Source organism: Seriola lalandi, unplaced genomic scaffold (genome assembly GCF_002814215.2).
Source record: "Seriola lalandi dorsalis isolate HSWRI2012SDOR001 ecotype SW California unplaced genomic scaffold, Sedor1 jcf7180002054470, whole genome shotgun sequence".
In the NCBI taxonomy this organism is placed as follows: Eukaryota; Metazoa; Chordata; class Actinopteri; order Carangiformes; family Carangidae; genus Seriola; species Seriola lalandi.
Genome location: NW_019525023.1, coordinates 1387378 through 1399566, shown reverse-complemented (window position 1 = coordinate 1399566; position 12189 = coordinate 1387378). Strand labels below are relative to the sequence as shown.

Here is a 12189-nt window from a genome sequence, read left to right as displayed (position 1 = left end):
TGGGGTGGGGATTTGTCATTATTTCCTATTATTCTGAGAGGAACACAAATCCAAATGAGCACAGATAAAAAATATATATATATATATAAAAAAAAAACGTAACTAAGCTTGATGCCACAGGCTTAGCCAGCTGTTTGACATTCAGCAGTTAAACCTTGCTGTAGTGAAAAGAGTGGGGTCACAGGGATAATATTGCTTGAAGAACAACGTGAAATTTCATTAGGTCTGCTAATGCCTCCCTGACATTAGTGATAAATCCTCGGCTGCTTGCTAATGGGTACTAAGGAAGCGAATATCTACGGCCTGTGGTAACTGTACCATGTCTGATGGCAGGTAGTCGAGGGATTTGGCTTGAATTCAGAGCGGTGTGCAACAGAAACATGTTGCTGCACGCAGTATGTGACCGTGACAGCTCTGCCTTATCAGGAAACAAGATACTGAGGCTCTATTCTTACACACTGCTATGACTAGCCTGCATCCTAAACAGTGCAATACACATCTACACATCCAGTTTGAGAAATATATATTTGCCATACAATGACATGGTTCCATTTAACTGTTCTGCTGTTACTGTCTTCCAGGATTTGGGGAGCGGTTGTTGTACAGTATTTATGACAGACATTTTGGAATTATGGATGAATATTTCATGGCCTGATGGACTGAGATCCAGTCTGAGATGCTGTTGCAGTGGATACCATTCATACTATTGCACTCATACCAATGCCTTGATACGTCTCCTCCCCTTGAAATGTCAATGTGAAGTGATCTGAGAATCAGTCGATGTTTCCTGAAAAGGAAAGGTAAGAAATTGAAACAGGGAGAGGCAGAGCGATTGTCTTACCAATAAGTGCTGATACATATTTTTAATCTAATACATGTTTCAGACGACAAGGACAGTGGCTGTCATGCGGTAAGGTGGAGGGGAGTGCCTACCGCCGCTCTCACTGTCTGAAGCTCTGGTGGGCTTTTCCTCATGCTGCGCTGGTCATCTGTGGATCAGAGGAGTAGTATCCAGCAGTCAGGCGAGGGCTCACCTCCTCCAGCATCCTGCTGAGCTGCAGGGGGTGGGGCTGGGTGTCACTGACATGTATCATAACAAGTGTCTGAGGCCTTCTATTACCTTGGGGTCCTGCCTTACTTTGTCATCTCTTTCTCAAGCATATCTTCTCTTTCCACTCTCTACTCCACTTCACAAAGTAGAGCTGCTGAGGAACGAGGAAACCGCCAGACTGCAGACTTTCAGCTGAATGAAGGAGGGCACACGGAGAGGATTTGGAATTATTGGCTTAATTAGACCTACAGGGAGTCCAGATTGAATGATTTGCCTGAGTGATGATACTAATGCACAGGTGTGAGGAGGCCAATGAAGCATATATGCACCTGAAAACCACAATTTTATATGGACGTCTGCTGTCGAGGTCCACAGAGCTCCAGCCTTCCATGTAAGGAGGGCACAAGAAAATATTGTTTTTTGTAGAAATAAATGGAGCATCAGTTGCTGGATGGGAAAATAAATGGAGAATTTGAATGCTGACCCATGTTGGACTTAGGCCATAAATTAACAGGATTATGAACAAGCATAGAAGAGTCTTTTCTTTTCCTGTCACAAAACAGTAATGCATGTTGTTAGAGGACATAAATTGGGGATTTAAATGTATCTTTGGTTGTATCTTTGGTTGTATTTATATACATTACATTTAACAATATATTTATCATTATTATCATCATAATTATGAATTATTTTATGGGGGGAGGGGCCTTGAAATGAGAGGTGAACCTGGGAGGGCCTTGATAGATAGGGGATGATAAAATAGACTTTCCAAACTTTTCTGACACGGTCACAATCCTGTTAAGTGTTATTTTCAATGAAGATAAAGGAAAATATATGTAAGAGAACAAACATTGTATTATATAAAAATACAAAGGACAATATTTGCTTTCAATGCTGCTTCGTGGCTGTACAGTTCTTCATTATCTGTACGTAGTATTGATGTGCAGTGCAGTAAAATATGGATTAATGCTTGTATGAGAGTGATGCCAAAAAAGCGAAACTGCAACACCGTCTAATATGACTAAAAGAAATTGGATTTCAGATTGTGTTCAGATCAAAAGTATTTGACACTGAAATGATAAGAGGTGAGGTGATGGGGCTACAGACAAGGACTTTAGCAAACTGTGAATTTACAGACTCTCTTTTACCTAAAAAAGTCCAAATTTCAGGTGCTTTTGTTGTGCCTCTGCGTCTCTGTTAAAGCTCTTAATGCTGCTCTGAAGCCGACTCTGAAATCTGACCTCATGGTGAGGAGGGAAACAAAGAGACTTTTTTCCCCACAGAGATCAATGAAAAATCACATTATTAGTGCAATGAAATGTTACCAGTTTTCATTTCAAATATATCAGCCTGTAGTAGACAAATTAACCCGTATGTGAAGGAGGTCAGCATGGTGGTGGCAGGAAATAAATGGGTGCAATAATAATCAAGCACATGAGGCGAGCTGGGTGCAAGTTTGACTTTAGATTAGGCTAAGTCTGTGTGATGGTAAATAGTTTGTATCATTATTATTATGACTAGTGACATGTAAAGATTGCACAGGAGTGACAAGTAATAACTTATATTTAGCTTTACTTTTTCTTTATTTAAGTTGAAATTCAGAGGTCACATTGGTATACCTTATCATAGTTTACCAGCTCTGTATCTTTACTTAGAACTAAAAGTAATAATATAACAAACACAAGAAGAATTATTTAAAGAAGGAAGAGTCTGACAAATATATGGCCTACTTTCATTTCACATAAGGTAATGTGTTTTTCCTTTTTTTATTCACATGCGCAGCAGAAAGATCTGCCACAATAGTGTGAGAAATGCGAAGATATTGTTGACCATATCTGAACCCTTAAAAGTAATTAAAGGTTTTATTTGGACTTTTGTAAATCTCTGGTCCAGAACACCTCCACCCAAACTCTGCCGTAACTAGATGCTCTCTGAAAGACGGCAAATAGTTTTTGAAGCTTCTCTGATGGCGATGACAGCTTGGAGCCTGTAGTAAAGAGGCTGGTCTTGCTCTGATTGCAGCACTCCCTTTGAATTGAGCAATAGTGAATCACTTTTAACCATCGCAATGGAAGAGCTGGACACCAAACGCTGCCATTTGAATGCAGGTGATTTTCCAGCTCATTAAGCATTCTGATAACAAAAAACGAATGGTAGATTTTAAGGACGCTTGGAATCGCACCCCGCTAAGCGTTTTCATTAAAACTTTTCTGGTATTGGTATGGTAGAAAACTGATGTATAACAATCAGGAAAATAAAGATAAATAAACACTTCCTGTATCCTGTTATATCCTACTGATGACACAAATATGACAGTGGCTTCTGGCCTTTTTTGCCTGACATATGTTCCAAATATGTTCTTGTGAATGGTTTACAAAGGAATATTATTCACTTACAGTTGCTTGATGTTTAGAGCTTGTTGTTTATCCATTAACCTACTTGTTTTTTTATTCAGATTTCTGTAAAATGAACTGAGCAGTTGAATTGTGGAGTACAGTTACCATAGTCAGAATACATGAAACCAGGCCTGTCCCCCTTTTTTATTTCATAGATAAAAACACTGGGCATTTTAATGATATATTTTATGCCTAACTGGAATGTCCCTGGTTTTCATTTCAGAAATCTGATTACAGCTACTGTTTATCTCACTAAAGCTTTCAACTTCTCTATCTCATGTTAACTCGCTTTCACACTCAGTTGTAACCTATAGTTGTAACACAGGATGGAAATATGTTCCATCTGACAGATGTGAGGCGTCCTGCTTACTGTGAGCAGAAATAAGGATTACAATCATACCAGTTTTAATTTCTCTCTTTAACAGGAATATGTGGATGTATATTTTTAAGTTAAGTTCAGCTGAATTCATGATTTGAGATTCAACATATAGGCCTACATACCCCCTGAAGTACAAGTGCCCCTGTTTAGGAATCACTGCATTATGATAATTTTTTGAATGAGTAGTTTTTTTGTAATTATGACCATGAATAATATATATATATATATACATATATATATTCTCTGTACATTAAATATAGGCTAAGATTATTCAAACTGTTCCAATGTAGTGCACAGGACAGCAGCTAATGTTGTATTTTAAAGAGGTGTGTTCCCACATCAGTTGGCAATATATATCGTTCCAATGGGAAACTTTCATTTTGCCAACTGTAGTGTCCAATGTTAGCTTTTCCAAATTGTACTACTTCCTGTCTCCTCTGAGATAAAGGTGTTGGGTCAGATCCTAATTTAGACCAATATATTTAGGCCCCTAGCTGCTGGGGGAAACACTGTCACAGTAAGATTGATTTTATTGCGTCAGCCCTGAAGTGTGTATGTGAGAGTGTGTGGGGGGAACAAAGGGTGGTGTAGGGCCTCTGAGCCTCCACCGGGATTTTGAAATGGCTCTTACCATCTGCTGAAAACAGTCAATACATCCCAAAGCATAATGTAGGGGCCTTCCCATATTCTCCTCTGATTGACTCAAAAGGTCAAGAATAAGAAGCCAATCAACATGCATCTTTACAGAATGCCAATATCTCATCAACTCTTTTAAATGGTCATCACGCTGACATTAGCTCTCACCTGCCTGGATAACCAGAGAAAAACAAAGCGTTTTAGAAAGAAGACTAACCAAAGACTGGCTCGAGTAGTCAATCACTTCAAATAGAAAAGCTTCAGAGGCACCTTGTGGCTCCAGAAGCAATGAAACTAAATATAACCACATAAATAAACTATAGGTTGTAAAAGTCAACACCATACCAACCCACTATTCCTGCCCCGAAGGACGTACAGTGCAGTATAGTGAAGGCACAAGTCAAAACACAGAGTTCCGGAATGCGATTTCTGACGCATTATAATTTAATAAATGATGAGAGGTGCGAGGTGCGTACGTTCAGCAGCAGCAGCAGCGGCAGCATCTGTTTCAGACCTGAGATCTCTATTCTCATTGAACGATCTCACATCATAGAAAAGAGGCTAAAACGTGAATTCTGTCTAACTGAGTATTTTTGCTCTTGTGTCATCTCTTGATCAAAGAGCAGCTCATTATTGCAAAGTCTCTTATCTCAGTCTCATAGAGATTCAGAATCCTTTTATGATCCCATATGGCAGATAGCTAAAGCTGTGCCCTGTCTAAAACTTTAATATTATGTGTTATTCACCAGGATGTTCTGATTTCTTTGTTGCCTGTGCCACCGAAACAAAAACAAAAAGTAAACAAAAGGTGCACGCTGCAAACACAATTAATTGAGGTGACATAAAAAAAAAAAACGCACCTCATGAACCATCACCTTTACTCAAGCTTCTGCTGTAAATGAAATGATGACTACTTTGTGAGCAGGCAGGTTGGCAACTTATTCTTCAAATTAAGTGAGATTCAAGTAGAAATAGAGAAAATATGGCTGATGTGCTTTTCTAAAAAAAGAGTGAAATAGATATGAAAAATATATTCTGCAATTTACCACATTTAAAGGCTGAAAAAATGAAAGAAAAAACTACTTTAAAAATACAAAACTTTGCTTGTGAACAATATAAAACTTTGCTCATAGAAACCAATGAGTGCGAAAGCTGTACAGGTGTCTTTTATTGACTACGCGGAGCACTAATGCAGCAGGATCAAAGTCAGAAATCTGGGCTCTATTACATCAGCAACGCACTATACTGTACATACATACCAGGCGCCTGCCAATAGTTCTGAACATTGTCAGACAGTAGATGCCTAAAAGCAACAAAGCAAAATCAATTCCGCATGACAAGGTGCATGGATGATGCCAGAAGTCTGGGGCTCATCCCGTTCAGCCGAGCATGAAGGGTGCAAGTATTAATAAACCACCCGACACAGAGTGAAAAAAAAAAAAAACAGGGAATGCAAGGAATGATTTATAAGAGAGAATAGTTGGTAATGGTTTGGGGGTAAACAATAGTGTCCCTCTGGCCTCGTCTGCATTTCATACTACTGTGATGAAGCTGTCACAAGCACGCACCACTCTGGTAATACAATCCTCTGGGGGACGCTTAGTTTTAATTTGGATGTCAGAAGAAAATGATTGACTTTCACTGTTTATGTGTGTGTGTTTTGTGTGTGTGTGTGTGTGTGTGTGTGTGTGTTTGTGTGTGTGTGTGTGTGTGAGTATGAACTGGTGCATATCAATACTCGTCTCGGTCTGTCTATCTGTCCATATTTTCAGGTGCACGTGAATATTTCATTCGCTCATGTGAAAACATTCAGATTCCAAAATGTCATCCGGTAGAGAATTAAGAAGCCGTCGTGCTATTCGATTGACCACAATCCCTTTTATGTTCATTACAGACCCAAGCACATAATGTACACAGCTGACTTCCTCCATTTTCTTCCTCTTCTTCGACTTCCTGTTTTATAAAAGGCAATGAGAGTGCACCATTAAGTTGTGTTTTGGTCAGATTGGTTTAACTTCCAACCAACCCAACTGCTGTATGTGAAAATACTGATAATTATAATAATTGCAAAATTAACCTTTTTCTTTGTTTGTTTTTGAAAATTCTTTGCCAAAAACATCTAGGAAATTTTACAGAGGTAACTTTGTTTTCTGTAATGGGCTTTTAGGAAAAGACATGAAATATTAAGCTATTAAACAATGATGTTTGTATGTTTTTTCAACATTAGGCTTAATTCTAATAATTTTTTGCCTCTTTCACACACAGGTTTCAATGTAATTATTGTCAAAATTGCTAGGTAAAAACACAGAAATACAGTGAAAGAACTCAGTTTAACTAGTTCCTTCCTTCTGAGCAAAAAACACACAGCTGGTGCATGGAGTTACTGTATATTCCTCAGACATAGTATGTTTGTGTACAATTATTTAACTTACGTCCTTAAAATAAAATACATGCATAAAGTGTTGTGTTGTTGCTTGCAGCTGTGGTTGGGATAACCCCCAACGGCTGCAGAATTATCTTAAGTAGCCTGGTTCATAAGAAAAGAAAATGAACTTTCACTCAACTTTTAGGAATAAACAAATTTACAATGAGAGTTTTTTTTTTTAACTCAACAGCAATGATGCAGTCTAAGGAGAATATTTGGTGTATTTCTTTGTCAGGTCATGTGACAACCACATACTAGAAAAAGGGTTAAGATTAGAAAAAGTCATATTCACTGGTGGCTGTAGATCTAGCATGTAAATCCAAAATGGGTTAATGCAGTTAAACTGATACAGAGTAAATAAAATAATGTATAGACTCAGAGCAGAGCAGCTCCACAGGAGTCCAGCTTTAGTACACAAGCCAGTCCCACAGTGATAAATAGATGTAGCATAAAGTGTATCATCATCAGAAGAGCTTCCCCTCCTCTTGAACAACCATGTGCCATAAACAGCATTTCATTAAAACGGCTCATTTCTGTCTCTCAACGAAAAATCAATGCTCTTTGATACAAGTGTGTACTGTAAACTAAAGTCACCGGCGTGTTTTCACCAGCTATTCGGAGCAGAGTCACGAACGAGAGCAAACAGAGATTTATTTGAAAAAGGATTCTATAATCATGTGCAGACTGCGTCCAGGAAGACAAACACACACACACACGAAAAGAGGAGATGGGGGCTTCTTCATGGAGCCTTTAATGTTGTTATTAAAGCTTCCCTGGAAGGCAGAAATATTGACCTGAGCGTGGACTCCTTCACAGACCAGTGCACTTGACTGTCCCGCCCCGCTAGTGCCATCAAATCAATCAACCTTTCTAATTAACTGCATCCAAATGAGGCATCGTCTTCTGTGCCTCTAAAAAGACTCCTTTTCCACATCACCTCTTGTGCACACAAGATGTTCTGCGTGCCCTGAGCTGCTTGCTATTTCTGCCTGCACCTTGCCTCTAACCTCACACTCACATCCTCTCTAGGAGCTCAGGGAACATTTTTCAAAGAGATCCAAACAACAAATTTGACCTAGCGTCTTATCTTAATTGGAAATTTGCAGATTTTTGGGGATTTCTGCATCCTTAGGTATATTCAAGCATAATGAGTTTCACTTCACTCTTTTGTTATTTCAGAATATTTTGGAATAGTTACCGATAAACACTTAATAAAGATACAGACGGTCTGTGAGCTGTTGCGGATATATGACAGAGTATCTCTTTGAGGGCTGATAAAACAGGAAGCTCTGCAAGGAACAGCTGCTCAGCAGTACAAATCAGACCCTGCCAGCCAACTCTCGCTCTCTCTTCTTCTCATTCTCTTAAATGCTCCCTCTCCCCTTGCTGCTTCTGACGGAGCCGACGAGTTGAGCTCCTCTTAGCGATGACGACCCCCCCCCCCCCCCCCCCCCCCCAGGGCACTTGGAGGGGCTCCAGATGTGCCCCTCCAGAGCTGTGGACCGCTGCATCTCTGGCATCTTTCCATCCATCCAGCTCTTGTTCACTTCATTTACAATCAATCCACATTTCAAACTCAATCTGAAAATCAGCTTCTCCTCCGTTCCCCCTCTCACTCTCTCTCTCTCTCTCTCTGGATTGTAGCATTAATTGAAAATGCAAACTGTAATCAGATCAGCTGAATAAAGATGAGTGGCTTAAAGATGGCAGATATGAGTGACAATTCACATAGCTCTGCATGAGTAATGGAGAGGCTGGTTGAAATAATGAGGATGTGGGTTTGATCAGTATATGAGTTGCTAATGGTCTGTTTTGGCAGGCGGTTTGGCTGGTCCCCCCTGCCCTCTTACACTGGTGGCAGTTATCTAGAAATGATATACTCTGAAATGCATCTTTGGAAAAAATGATAGCGACAAATTCACATTATAGTCATTAAAAGATTACTGTCACAAATACAGTCTCAACCTCAATAGTCAGTGTTTGGCAACCGAGTTGAAAAACTGCAACAATTACTCAACAACAAAAGTAATTAGTTACATGTTACATTAGTAATTAGTTACATGTTGTTTTTTTTTTACTTTTATTACTCATCCCAACTCTGTCAACGTTGCCTTAGCAGCTCCAAAGTCTCCGCTCCCTCTGGTCCCATATTCTTTATTCAACCTGTGTGGAAAGAGGAAATGAGACATTGTGGTTTAAGAAGCAACAGCCGACGGTTTGGAGTCTTTTTTTCACCACTAACATCTTGCTTCACGTTAGTCACTGTGACTCAGAATGGAACTAAGTCCCAAGTCCTGTTTCCACCCATGGAGGTCAACACCCCCTGCTCTCTTTTGGAAAAGGTTAACCGCCTCCCCACACAACTAAGCTGAGGATGAAGTGGGAAAACCTAGCACCTAACAGTTATTGTCATTATCAATCAATTGGCTGATTGTTTTCTTCATTTATCAATTAATCATTTGGTTTATGAAGCTGGGTTAAAAAAAACAAAACACATATTGCTAAAGAAATAATGTTAAGACAAGGGTAATGTTATAGGTAAAGTCAAAGATATCTCATAAAATATTAATTTATGAAAGAGAAAAAAAGAGGGGATTCAGCTGCATGTTTATAAATAAACTTTTTCATTGTGAAGAGTTCACTGTTGTAAAGGAAAGAGGTACTGGAGAAGCAGAGCTTTACTCGTCATTCATTGGTCGAAGCAGGTGGATCACAGGGATGCGCAGGTGGAGAGAAACGGAAATGAGAGTATGTTTTTGTTTGTGCCTTGACTGACTAAGTCGTGACCCGTTATATGTGTGAAGTTTGTGCAAATAAGTATGTAGTCTGTGTCGCATATTATCTACTCGACGGTGTTCACCAAGACACTTTTTCTACATATTTACTTCCGTGAGCAACTTGACATATGTCTACCCAAAGTTCGTCTGCCAGAGTTGTTTACGTGTGTGTAGTAGCTTCACGTGTTCACGTTAGCTCGCTAGCCTGCTATTCTGTTAGCATTCATTAACAAAGTGAATGGACTCTTAGCCACCGTAATGCTAACCCAGCTCATACTATAGGATCTAGCTCAGTGATTCCAACGTGGGAACCTGGAGTGCTATGAGATACTAAGTCAACTTTTAAAATTAAGTGAACTCCGGGGGAGAAACCACGCCATCGTTGAATCACCTGGACCTTCACTGGAGGCAGAGAGACTGTTAAAAGCTGCAGACTGGCCACTGAACTCCTAATGAAGGTACCACACTTTTGTTTTATTGCTCTTTTTAATGAAACATCAGGCTTGCAAAAGGGACTTTATTTATTTATTTATTTTACTATTTAAGAGATGCCGGCTTTTGTGTGCGTTTGCTTGGTGAATGTGGGCCCACTGAGTTTGGTGTAAAACTGAATTAGACAACTGTTAAATTACTAAAGGGGAAAATTAAAACTTAGAGATGTATTTCATTTCCTGTTGTTTATTCTTAGATGTTCAAAAGTAAATGTCATCCATTGTTTTTACTGTAAAGTGATCCCAGTGTCATGTCTGATTTTCCTTTGGTTAGAATAGCAATAGCAATACAAAAGGTGATAAGTTTATTGCAGTATGCTCATTGGTTAACAGTTTATTTCATTGTGTAGATACAAGTGTTAAGTAAACAAACTTAGAGGTGATTAAATGGACTCAACACACTTTAAAGTGTATATGAAGAAGAAAAAAATCTTACCTCAAGTATTCTATATTGTAAATTTGTTTAACTGGATGAGAAACGTGGGGCCCTTACCTGATTGAAATAGTTACAGGTGACTACATTATAAAATGTGAAAGACGACCAGTATAAAGTGTTAGACTCAAGCTAACAGCTTCAAATGTTGTTTTGTTCGATCAACAGGCAAAATAGAAATATAATCAATTTACAGTGGGATGAAACAACAACAGCAAAGTCTCACATAAGAGAATTTTTGCTTGAAAAATGACTATAATAAAATTGTTGAGTAATTGTCTGTCGATCAACTAATTGATTAATCAGCTCTAAATTGTAATCTCTTGTACGAGTTATTGAAAAAAAACACTGTAATGTGGAGCATGTTAGTAGATTCCTGGACATTAGACATGTTAAGATGATTATATGAGTAATAACTGGACAGAATTCACAGCTAAATATTCCACTTATGAGTTTTTTACACTGGGGAATACATGCCACTCAAGTGCAGTGATCCCAGTCCTGAGTCCTTGTGATGGTTTGTGACAATAATTTGTTCTCCCACTTTCTCCTTCTTGTTACTATTCAGACTGTGACTGTGCCAAATTATCCTCACCTGCCAAAATTTCAATGGGGATTAATGGAAATAGTGTGGGGTGCCAGCCAAATAGACTCACTGGGCTGGTACCCAAAATGTTTGAGTTCCATTACCCAAGGCAATATTTTTAAAGGCAACCTGCAAATGTTACGGGAGCATGAGAACATGGTTAATAAAAAAACATGGTTAACAGTTAATGTAATTCCACCTGCAGTCACTCTGTGGGTTTAAGAGTAAAAGCTGCATCTCAAAGGAATCCTTTAACACTGTAAGGAATTAGAGTAAGTCATCTGAGCACAAAACTACACCATCACCTGGGGTTTGATTGTATGATACTATAACTGGCTTAGTGATAATTTAGGAGTTTATTTAATTAATGCTGGAGTCAGAGCAGATGTTGATGAATAAAATTCCTACAGGGAGGACTCGAGTTGCAAGTATAATATCATAGAGTACAGGCATTAATTAAAAACATCAGGTTCCAGGAGTCAGGGATAAAGAATAATCTTCTAATGTATTTTTGGCTGCTTTGTAGCTCATGTGTGTCCATTATTAGCTTCTCAGAGGGTACACTTTGATTTATATTTTAGATTATCTTTCATATGTTATGCACCTATTATCCTTCATCGACACAGGGCGGATGCTATTATTACCTTTGCTGCCTAAAAACATATTAACTTAGGCCTTAACTAAATTATGATACCATGCCTATTTTCATTCTAGATAGACTTTTACTATTTATATTTCTTTTCTTTTTTTTTTAACCAAAGAGCCTCCACAGAAGCAAACAGAGTAAATCACAAACACAAAACCTGCAGGACAGAGCTTAGAAAATACTTTTGTCTTTTTTGTGTTTACTGTTATGTTTTGTTGATTTTGTGTCCCCTGCTTTTAACAGCGTTATTAAAAATTTCTTGATGGTCTAACACATTTCAGATTGGCAGGAGGACAGATAACCCCCCCCCCCCCCTAAGCTAGATACAATTTATAAGTGAACATATGCATTATTCATTCTTAAAGCCAC

The 12189-nt window shown here is 38.7% G+C and overlaps 1 long non-coding RNA gene across 2 annotated transcripts in view; it reads left to right on the top strand.

Moving 5' to 3' along the window:
- Positions 1 to 9658: 9658 nt before the first annotated feature.
- LOC147818808 (uncharacterized) overlaps positions 9659 to 12189 on the top strand; it is a 27213-nt gene continuing 24682 nt past the window's right edge. For both annotated transcript variants that reach the window (XR_015437581.1, XR_015437582.1), the window contains exon 1: positions 9659 to 10122. This is a non-coding gene — a long non-coding RNA (uncharacterized LOC147818808). The remainder of the gene's footprint in view (positions 10123 to 12189) is intronic.